The following is an 11,782-nucleotide window of genomic DNA, read 5'->3' on the forward strand; positions in this document are numbered from 1 at the left end:
TCAAAATTAAACGAAATAAACATTTGAAATATATGAGTTTGTATGTAATGTATGAATATAATATACAAGTTTCACTTTTTAAATGGAATTACTGAAATCAATCTACTTTTTTATGATATTCTAATTTTATGACCAGCACCTGTAGAGTTGTTGTCAGGTCAGACGCAATCCACGAAAGTAGTTCCCATCCTTGCCTAATGTGCACCATATAAGCCTAATTTGCATATTAGTGGAAGCTTTTTTTCTTAATCTGTTTTTGTTTTTAAACCTAGTTTGATTGTTTCACCTTCAGAAACAGCAATGGAAGCCTGACTACCTCCCGTCTTTGCCTCCAGAAGGGCTGGTTTGTGGTGTCAGGCGTGCTGACAGGAGTCGCAGTGGGAGGGATGAGACGCAGCTCGGGATCAGTGCACAGAGCCAAACCACACACACACTCATACATATACACAGAGTGATCACTCTGTTGCTTCACTTGAATCACACAACCAGCATAAACACATTCGCTCACACTCACATTTCACACACTCCCACTCACCTCAGAAAAAGACGCGCCACTTTGGGAACTTGTGGCCGCTCGCTGAAATAAAAGATGATTGCAAAACCCAACGTGGGAATAAAAAGTCTTGCAGATGCAAGGCATGCGAGCAGCCAGCCCGCGCATGCCTACAAGGCGGCAGCTTTTGGGACATGTTTCATGAGGAATTCATGATGTATAGTAATAATGTTTGGGAGTCGTAGTGACTCACAGCCCTCCTGAACACTTGCCATGTCTCTTCCTCCTCTCCCACACTCTCTGCTCTGCTCCCACCACAGGAGGTGAGTACATTCATTTTCACTTTTTGTGGGGGTGCTGGCTGTAAGGCTGTGATTTCTGACTGTGCCTGTGACAGAGAGGAGGGGAGCGAGGAGGGGGTTGAAGTGCAATATGGGGTGATTTCAGCTGAGCGTGTGGGCTGAAGGCATCGTACATATGGCTGAGCTAGGAATGCTATACATGGCCATATTTTGTTCGGATACCTTCGCAACGTTTAGCTCTCTGAGCTCGAACTCACCAGGTCTACTGGAAACGTTAGTCTCACAACAAAGGAGTGGAATCTGTTCAAATCTGGTATTTTTACCTGAAACGAAAACTGCTGTGTTGTTACTGCAGCAAAGGCGAGGTTCTCTGGAACCAGAGAACTGGATTTTATTCGGGGTTTACCACATTGTTTGATCTCTGCGAGTACACTTAGAGTTTGAAAACACAGACGCTGTATAAGTAACTAATAAATTCCACATCATCTGCAAAAAGCAGAAACGAGACACTGAGATTCCCAAACCAAAGACATGGACCAGTCCTGGCGGAGTCCAACCCCTCTCTGGGAGCAACCTTGACTTTGTGCCGAGGAGGCTTTGGTCATGCAGGGTCCAGATAGCCCTTCAAAGCATCCGCGGCACCCAGGCCGTGACCTTCAGTGTGAACTCGAGTGATTCACGGCCGAGTGTGAAGTGACTGGGATGAGAGTCAGCTCCATGAGGCCATGGATCTCAGCAGGAAAAAAGGTGGAATGCCCCCCACCCTCCAAGGTTGGACGAGAGGCACCTCAAGAGTTCAAGACTCAGACTCAGAGTTTCGCTCATGAGTGATGGTAGATTGAAGCGGGAGTTGGCTCGACTGATCGGGGGTCCTCTGCAGTAATGAGGATGTTGCTGTGGTCTTGTCGTGATAAAGACAGAGCTCTCAATTTACTGGTTTATCTGCGTTCCAACCCTCACTTCTGGTCATAAGGTATGTATCATGACCAAGAGAACAAGATCCTGGATCCAAGTGGCTGAAATGAGCTTCCTTTGTAGGCTGGCCGGGCCTTAGAGATAGGGTGAGGAGTGTTGCCATCCACTGCTCTTCCTCTTTGAAAGGAGTAAGCTGAGGTGGTTTGTTCATCCAGTTAAGATGCCTTCCAGGTGCCGACTGTTCGAGGTTTTTTAAGCATGTCTCACTGGTAGGAGTCCCACATCCAGAACTCACTGAGGTGATTATGTATCCTCTCTGCTCTGGGAACAGCTTGGGATCCCCCAGAAGAATCTGGAGAGAAGATGTCTGTTTTATATGTGGTCCTTTGGGGGGGAAAATAGTTGCCCACCGCTTGATAAGGTTGAATTATTAAGTCAGACTATTTTTTTGTAGGATTGGGCTTTAAAGCAGCAATTAGTGTAATGCTTTAGCAACAAGCTCACAAACTGGGTTGACTGATACTTATTCACTTGATGTCTGTATTGATGAGCAGCTCTGCTCCTCTGTGATCCACTCTGATGTTCTGCAGACTGGTGAAGAGTTTATTTTGCAATGCCCTTAGAGTATTATATCACACAGTTGAATCTGATAGGATTCTTTATGTAAATTGCCATGAGAAGATTATTTTTATGTATTTATTTTTGCGTGTGAGTGTGTGAATCTATACCATGTTGAAAAAAAACTGAATCAAATGTCAAGAAATGGACACAAGCCTTCTTTTAAGACTTGCTGAAGTCAGAAGTGTACACAAAATTTTAAGACTTTAAAGAATAATTCCTACTTTTCATTTAGACTAGGTTCTAAAAACAAGCTGTAAAACCAAAACTCTTACAGACTTCGAGAAAGCTCGAAATTGAAATTTTAAGAGTTATTTGTAGTTTGATTGGTACAATCAGAGCTTGATTTGTTTTTGATCCTATTTCTAAAAATAGTAACTACACAAGAAAACAGTCTCCTCACCCTGGACGTCTACTGCAGTCTCACAGAAAAACAACAACAACAACAAAAAATCGAAACAGCTACAAGCAACCATTTCTATTAGAAAAAAAAAAGAAAATAAATCACAACTAGAAGCACTCAGAGAGCCCAAACCTTAGCCAATTTAACAGTGTGATTAAAAAATAGTGCGACCTGAATCATTATCTGGGTCGCCACCAACATTCAATCCATTGTTTTTTGTGGCAACCCCAACAGTTCCTGAAAATTTCCTCCAAATGTGCCTTTAGTTTTTACCTGATCTTTGCTAACAGACAGACAAACAAACCAACAAACACAACTAGAAACAGAAATTCTTTGGTGGAGGAAACAGAAGGGTCACATGTAGGAGCAGAGACAAGGTTTTACAAAGGCATCATCTTTGACCCATGAGGTGTCCAGCTGTGCAGTTTGACATTCCTACATCACACTGCTGCAGAGTTAGAGCACTAGGTCAACTGTGACCTTGACCTTTGACCGTGTCACTTTGAAATTATTGGTGATCACCGTTGACCTAAGAGGTGTCCAGCTGTGGAGTTTAACTTTTTTGTTTCTTGTAGAGTCAATGCACAGGGTGATCTGTAACCTTGACCTTTGACCGGATCACCACCAAAATTTAATCCCTTGTTCCTTGTACCATGCTTGACATTTCCTAAAAAATTCATAAAAATCTAGTCATAACTTTTTGAGTAATCTTGTGCACAAACACGCACGAACGGATGGATGGACGAACGCACACAACAGTAAACATGACTCCAACAAGGAATGGGACACTATTCCACATTTAGTTAAACAACGAGCTTTATTAGAATCAATCATAAATGCAAACGCCTGCATTCAGGGTTTCGGATTCTGACTGGTTTCTCTCCCTGAGATGTAAAAAAACCCCCAAAAAACACTGGATATCATGTATGTATGTTACTTTGTTTTTGTCATAAGACTGTTAGACGTGTGACTAAAAAAGAAGACTTCATAAAAAAAAGCACTTCACCTCAGTCTCTGCTAAAAAGGCCGACGGTGCTTCAGTGAAAGGTTCTGCCTGTAAAGCAACTTGTTTTTGTTGCCTTGACAGTTCGGAGCGTTTCCTGTGAAGGAGAACTGATGCAGGTCACTCGGCCTCTCTGCTCGCTCCACTGCAGCGGGAGGCCGAGGTTTTACTCTCCTTTTAGCTGACAGCCATCTGATTTCATCTCTTTTATACCGCTGTGAGAAGTCATGGAGAACAAAATGAAAAGCTCCCTCCCCCCAGTTCACAGAGACAAGACTTCTTATGTTTTCATCTTTTATTTCCACCACTATCTCTTCCTCATGTCGTCTCCCCAGCAGTTAAAGCCTCCACAGGTTTTTCTCCCGCTTCTTCAGCAGCTCGTGGACCGGGCTGAACCCAGAGCTCCTGGAGTAAAACCTCAGGATGTATGAAGACAGCACCTGAGAAAACAAGAGGCCGCCTCCTCCTTGTGTCCTCCAGCACTTGGATAACCAAGAGCTCGTGGAGAGCAGGGTAAGATTAAAGGGGTGGCTGTGCGGAGGCGGAGAGCGCCGATGCTTCAGCTCCCAGAGGTCATTTGGGTGTTCTTTGAAAGCATTCGGGCCTCGCTCTGTCTGACCTGTCCTTAAGATGAGAAGCTTTCATCAGACTCCGCAGGACACAAGAGCCCACTCAGGACCAGCGTCCCAAATTGGACGAGGGATTTGTGTTTGTCTGCGGCAACTTTTCATATTGTTATGTATAATTCAATGCTTTTACCGCCACAAAAGCCTTTCCCTTGATCTTTGATCACACAGACTAGGAAGAGCAGTACTCAGACTGTAACTTTTATATTTTCTGGTGCAGGAGAGACTGAAGTAGGTTTTAGAAGTCATGACAGAGGCTCTCCTGCAGCTAGAAAAATGATCACGAAATGTGGTAACACCGGCGGTTTTGTAACATCTATAAAGACGAGCGTGGCATCATGTGACATTTGATTATGGCCACTTACGTTACACTGTTGCATAGTTAAGGCACTAGGTCAACTGTGATGTTGACCGTTGACCCCATAACCTTGAAATCAATGGTGATCACCCTTGGTCTAAGAGGTGTCCAGCTGTGCAGTTTGATTTTCCTCTGTTACATGGCTGCAAAGTTAGAGCACAAGGTTGTCTGTGAACCTTGACCTTTGTGTAAAAGCAGCTTGATTTCATTATAATTAAATACGGCTTAAAGGTGTAAAAATATGCATATTGTACAGTGATTCTGGTGAGCCTCCAAACTTTTCTAAACAACCCAAGTTTGAGCTGCTCTAGATAAGATAATAGCCCTACTCCGACTACATGAATCAGATTCTCAGTTTTAAAACACGAATCATAAGTGATTTGACACTCGGAGCTTTAAAAGTGACACGGAGCTGAGCAGCAGCTCAAACAATCAAACAAACAACAGAAATTAGATCTTCATTTCGTGTTCCTTGCAGAGGGGAAACTGTGAAACACTTGGAACAGCGATCTCTTTAACTGCTGCGGTGAACACGGGGGTTAACAAGCTCAGCAAAGCAAATAATTGGTACAAATAAGTCATTAGCACAGTGGAAAGGCTCAGATAAAATGTGAAGGAGCACTAATTGAACATGATTATAAACTTCCTTCCTTCCTCCTCCATCAGCTGAAGCTGTAGCAAGGAGGGCCTCGCAGATAATTAGGATCGCAGGGAAAAAGTGCCACTGAGGAGAAACTCAACAGGAGATTCATCTCTACAGTAAAACAGCACGAATACTAACAAAAATACTTATTCATCTGCACATTTCTTGGACAATGTGTTCATATTTACCCTCACATTAATCCCATTGGGTTGTAGAGACATCCTCTGGTATTTAACACATTTTTCCTTTAACAGGACTAAACATTCATTAAGAACCTGAACGATACCATTGATAAGGTTAATGAGACTTTTTAAATGTCTGGCTGCATTTTCTTATACTAACTAATCAGTTATTTAATATGTATGCTGATTGTTTCAACTAACAGTCCACAATGTCAACAAATGCTTGTTTTCTCAAACTAAAGGAGATAAAATATTCACATTAAATTAGATATTATCATCTTAAATAAGTGATATTGCTTGTCGTCAAAAGTGGTAAACTGTGATTGTGCTGCCCTACACTTTCTGCTAAGATTGAATTGCACCAACAGCAGCTTATTTGCATAAAAGTGACATAACCCTAAAACTGCTCATTCTGAAATGAGCTCAAAACATGCACAACTGATCAGGTGAAATCTCAATATCTAAGAATGATTTGGTGTATTAAATGTAATGAACATGTTTTGTACAGCCTGTCCTAACTTGTTCAAGGAAGCATAATAGGTCTCCTTTAGGAAATAGTATTTCTAAGGTTGTTTCTATTTACCCAACATGCAAGAAAAGTCAGAGCAAACGGGGGAAACCCACCAAATCTAATGAGTCATCTGCATGAACCCGAGTCACAACTTTAAAGCAAGTTTTACCACAATGTATGGATTCTGGAATGGATTGTCTGAATGGATGCCTGGTAAATTACTTCATTTAGACTCCTTCTATTATCTTTGGTTGTGAAAACACTGGAGATGGTGTCCAAGCTTTGCACAAAGTTCCATTCCTAAAATGTGTTTAATCTAAACGAGGGTTTATGTTGGATGGACAGGTGTTTCCCATGTGTGTTCAGCGGGTTAGAAGATGGTGATAACTACTATAATGACACCAATTATGTGTGAAACACAGGTTGTTTGTCTATCAAAGATCTGACCAAAAGGCGGCTGACCTTTGACCACCTTGTGCACAACTTGACCCTTCATAATCACTGCTGTTAATTACTGTCATCAGGTGCGTGTGTGTTAGATAGGACAGAGTGGTTGTCTCAGTGCGGACTGTGACCACTAATATACCACAAACCCTTATTTTTATTCCCAATTGGCAACACAAAAAGAACATGGTGACTAAAGTGACTTGTTTGTTTTTAGGTTTATTGCTACAATGACATCACCTATCCACGGCATTACAAAATAATTAATAATGATTGCCTTTACATAACTACTAAGTGGGACGTACCACCACATGAGTTCAGAGACAATTAATTCAAAGAATACATAAAATGTAGAATAATCTACATTATTACATTGTGGTAACATTATTACCACAATTATTTACATTATTTACAAATAAACTATAACTAAATTAAACTGAATAATTAACCCAAGATAAAAGAGTACACTACTATCATGCTCAAAAATTCCCTCAAGCTATTTTCCATTTTTGGTTTCCTTCTTGGAACCAAGACAAGATTGTGCAAACCTCCAGGGAGTGTTTTTGTCCAATTGACTGTAAACAAACAATTAAAAAAAAAAAAAAAACTAGATGTAACGTCTCGCCTTCTTCTGTTCTTGAGAACTGAAGCCAGAATATCTTGTTTATGGACACTGCCATGTTTGGAACCAGAGTCTGCCCTAGGGATGTGGAGCTATTAGTCTTGCCTGCTCCATCGCACACAATCATGGTTTCAGATGACCTTTATTTTAAGCATGAACTAATTACATCTGATTATCTGAGGTATAGCTTTTACTTTTTGAACAGAGGCAATCTCCTGTGGTGTATGTGGAGAGGTCGGTGTCTAAAACTTGTACTGGAACCAGTGCAAGGGGAATGGGGAATATTGATCCATTCAGCCTAATGCTATGGTTCCGGGTTCAAATCCCGGACAAGCCCCCAAATATGTTATGGTCCGTATGTCTCCCGGGATATATAACATATAAAGTAGACGATTGTAATAAAAAAAGCCAAAACAAAGTCTTGGGAGCCCCAACAAAAACAAACAAAAAAAGCGAGAAGCCTCGAACAAGTCAAGCAGCTGACCGTTTGATTTGAATCATTCCCCTAAACCCAAACCTAGCAACTAAAAACAGAACAGATGTTATTTTCCAAACACCACTAACAGTCAGTGACACCTAACACAATAGTGACAAAGTGCAGGTTGGCATCTATAGCCAAAAATAAGGAGCGGGGCAGAGGCGGAGCTAACAACTGTAGTCATCAGGCCAACACCCCTCCAGTTATCCCCTCTCTCTGCCTTGCTCTCCCAGCAGGCGGCAAGGTATCAAGAGCCAATCACGTCTGAAAACAGAGGACACATCAGATATTCATTCATTACATGTTAGCGATATCCGTGACAGCGATATGTGTAACACAGAGACAAGTCCGAGCTGCAACAGCATCTAAACATTAGTTTTGCCTACTACTTTTTCAGGACAAAAAAACAACAAAAAAAACTTAAACATGACCAGTTACCCCCTGTTGTGACACTATGCACCACCTAGGGATTGCGCCCCACAGTTTGACAACCACTATCATGCAGTGTGTCCATTACACACCAAATCTATTAGGACCAGCATATATACCACCTTTAGGAAGGCTCATATGTCATTTCTTTGAATATGTGGCACTAAAACCTTTTTTCCGTAACTGCTTGTCTGAATATGTCTTTGCTAATTTAGTTATGATTTAACTTTGCATGTGAACTGTGGAGCAAAACTACTTTAGAAAAAAAAAAGAATTTTTATATATAAATCTATTTAGTGTTTAAAGCATGAGCCAGCGCCCATCACGCTGCATATTTTGATGACGTGCTCATAAGCCTATTGAAGTTTTTGCAATGAGTTCATTTCATTGAAACCATAATTACTTAAGTGAAAGTTCTAAATCAAGTATCCTTTCTTAGGAAACATAGGGAGGAGGAGGAGGAAGGAGAGGTTATAATAGGTTAGAGAGGAGGTGAAATGAGTCCAGAAGGCTGACAGACGAGGACAAGGCCTTTGTGCTCCATGAACGGGTCATTTGTTTGGGTAGGTCACAGCGGCTAAAGGGTCAGAGGGAAGTGAGGTACCAAGTTAATGTGACAGGCAAATGAGTGTGTGGGCCTGTTCCTGGGATTTCTATGGGTTTTATGCAAAGTGGGAGGCGAAGGGGGAAACGGCTCATTCAGTGTGGGATGCTGATGTGGCAGCAGAGCGGAGTGGGGAGCTCTTAACAAACAGAGACTCAAATCACTGAATGCAAGCACCACACTGAGAGCAGCAAGCCTTTAAAAACCTCAGAATGATCAATAATCAGCCGACTCTGTCACTGCTGACTAATGGCACGTGTTTATTTGAACTAAGAACGTTTCCTCCATGAGGTTTACAAGAATTTTTAAAATGCTTCAGCAGAAATACCTCTTCAGTGAATCATCCCTTTTCAGGCATTCACACCATTCATCAACCAAATGACTGAACAGCGGCGTGATCCAACAGGTTTCACTTGCAATGATACGTTTAATTTAACACGATGACACATGCTGCACCGCACCCACTGGTTTAGTTCTGCTGTGGGTCCCAAAGATGGGGTCGGCGCCAAAATCTGGGTCATGAGGCACCAAGCGATAATCTGAAGAAATTAACTTATATTTAAAAAAGAATTGCTCTTAGCGTGTTAGGATCTGTACCTTTTGAGTTATTCTTTGGTAGTCTTTTGTGTTTGTTTTTTTGATTATGTTCTGTTAATGAGATCTGTAGTTCTGTTTGCTTCATGGGTTTTGTGTGTTTCTGAGTTATCTGCTTTCATTCTTGATGTTTATGGTGTTTGGTTTTGTTCCCTGTGCCATCCTAATCAGACACCGGGACCACCTCAGCTGGCTACTTTCGATGCGAAGGAGCAGCAGCTCTACTCTGATCTTCCCCCTGGATGACAGAGCTCTCCTTATCTCTAAGGCTGAGCCTGGCCACCCTATGAAGGAAGTTCGTTTCAGCTGCTTGTATCTAGGATCTAGTTCTTGATCCAAACCTCATGACCAAAGGTAAGGGTTGGAACATGAATGGACCAGTAAATCACGAGCTTTGCCTTTCGACTCAACTCTGCATTTATTAGATCGATCGAAGAAACGCCCTCATTACTGAAGACAAGGCCCCAATCCGTTGATCCATACCCCGCTCCATCCTACCATCACTCGTGACCAAGACTCCCAGATACGTGAACCCCTCCACGTGAGACAGAGACTCACCCCCGATCCGGTGGAGGCATTCCACCTGATTCCGGTTTTGTTGTAGTTTGAACAACTACAACAAAAAAGGTTTGTCCAAAAACTGTCACGAACTGGACTAAAATTAAGTAAAAAAGCAGCAAAGTCCAAAGCAAATATTAAAAAACTTAAACCAAAATATAGCAAAAGAAGTAATTTAAGGCCCCCTTAAAAGATTTCAACGAAATCCAGCTCTTTGGATACAAATTATAATGAAAGGTGGAATAGCTCAAAACTTTTGCACACTACTGTATATGACAACTTTCACCTTCGGTTTGTTGTGACCAACTTTCTTTTCTTTGATAAAGTTTGCCTATGAGATAATTGAGTCCTTGCAGAATCCTTCACACATTCTTTACTGTAAATAGTAAACATAATTTAGTCAGTTTACAGCAAATATTAGATTACGAAACCCACCTTCCTGAGTCTTTGTCCTCGAGTCTGATATTATTATTCTAGACTCCTCAAACAGAGGTTTTTGACAGCAGCTGAAGCACCACAGGACTCCATTTGTTCTTCTAATTCTAACATATTGGAACCAACAGCTGGGATGCAGCTCTGTATCTCTACAATCCTCCACCAAGATTCAGTCTTCTAGCGTTTCTGGAAGGCAAAAAAAAGGGACTAAATCTGGAGGTAGTCTATCACAGGTGTTGTCCAGAGAACATGTTGAGGACAGGCATAATGTGCTGAGCACTTATGCCTTTAGAATCCATTTAGTTTAATTGGTTTTCTTGCAGAAAATCTGTTTTCACAATGACTTCAAGGGAGATATCGAAATGTGTGACTCATTATAATTTGAAATTATTTGCAAAAATCAAAAAGATGTGAGAAAAGTAGGCCCTGGATACTCAACTCAAGCCATAGTGGTGCTGGTTTTTAGATATATCAGGGCATGAGTGCACGTGTAAGCGCACATGTAAACACATTTTTATAGTTTGCTCTGCTTGTGAGCAAAACCGCCTCCGGAAATGTGGCAAACGGGCAATTTCTAGCACTCCACAAGCAAGAGCACTTCCTCTCTGTTTTCCGTGATTCTCAAGCCTGAGTTTTCATCCTGCACTCACACACACGCATGCAGAGTCGCAGCGTATTCCCTCTCTCAACCTGTCTCACACACCATTACCCCTGTGAGGAGACGAGACAACCCAAGCCAGCGGGGGAAGGGGGAGGCGGGGCGGCATCATGGGTAATGTCAGTAGACACATGTCAAAAGTACAGCCTGTGTCTTGAAAAAGCTGTGTGTGGTGTGACAGCAGCCCGCCTGCCGCTAGCCCCGCACACACAACCCACCGACTCCACTACCCTCAACTCCATCCAGCCGACACAAAAGCATCCCGTGTCGGCCCGGAGGGAGAAAGGGAGCAGGGAGAGGAGCCAGCAGGGAGGGTCATCAGCACTGCTCCGCTAGGATAAATGCTTTTCCTTTCTGCTGTCTCACCTCACTGCACAGCTATTGTCCTCAGGTGGGAAGTGAAAAGGTTGTGCATGCGTGTGTGTGTCACTGAGACACAAAGCGCGAGAGAGCAGCTGTATGCAAGTGTTTTTCAGACGGTGTGTGCGTGTGTGCGTGTGTTCGTGTCGTGGAACTGAAGCAGCACAAAAATCACTTGACGAACCTCTCAACCCTCTAAACTGTCCTCCAAGAGCTTCACAGCTATGAATAAAATAATTGGCTCTGTAATGAGATAGTCATCTCTTGTCCACATGCCTTTTGGCCCACTGCTGGGGTCAGGGTCTCCTTAGGGTTGAAAGGGTTAAGGCCTTTTGGCCCAGGGCTAGGGTTAGGGTCTCCTCAGGGTTGAAGGGGTTAGGGCCTTTTGGCCCAGGGCTAGGGTTAGGGTTTCCTCAGGGTTGAAGGGGTTAGGGCTTTTTGGCCCAGCGCTAGGGTTAGGGTTTCCTCAGGGTTGAAGGGGTTAGGGCTTTTTGGCCCAGCGCTAGGGTTAGGGTTTCCTCAGGGTTTAATTGGTTAGGTCCTTTT

The 11,782-nt window shown here is 42.6% G+C and overlaps 1 long non-coding RNA gene across 1 annotated transcript in view; it reads left to right on the forward strand.

Annotated features, from left to right (window-relative positions):
* The first annotated feature begins 672 nt into the window (after window positions 1-672).
* Window positions 673-11,782, forward strand: part of LOC119617733 — a 70,709-nt gene continuing 59,599 nt past the window's right edge. The window contains exon 1 of the long non-coding RNA XR_005234128.1: window positions 673-816. This is a non-coding gene — a long non-coding RNA (uncharacterized LOC119617733). The remainder of the gene's footprint in view (window positions 817-11,782) is intronic.

Source organism: Kryptolebias marmoratus, linkage group LG15 (assembly GCF_001649575.2).
Source record: "Kryptolebias marmoratus isolate JLee-2015 linkage group LG15, ASM164957v2, whole genome shotgun sequence".
Lineage (NCBI taxonomy): Eukaryota > Metazoa > Chordata > Actinopteri > Cyprinodontiformes > Rivulidae > Kryptolebias > Kryptolebias marmoratus.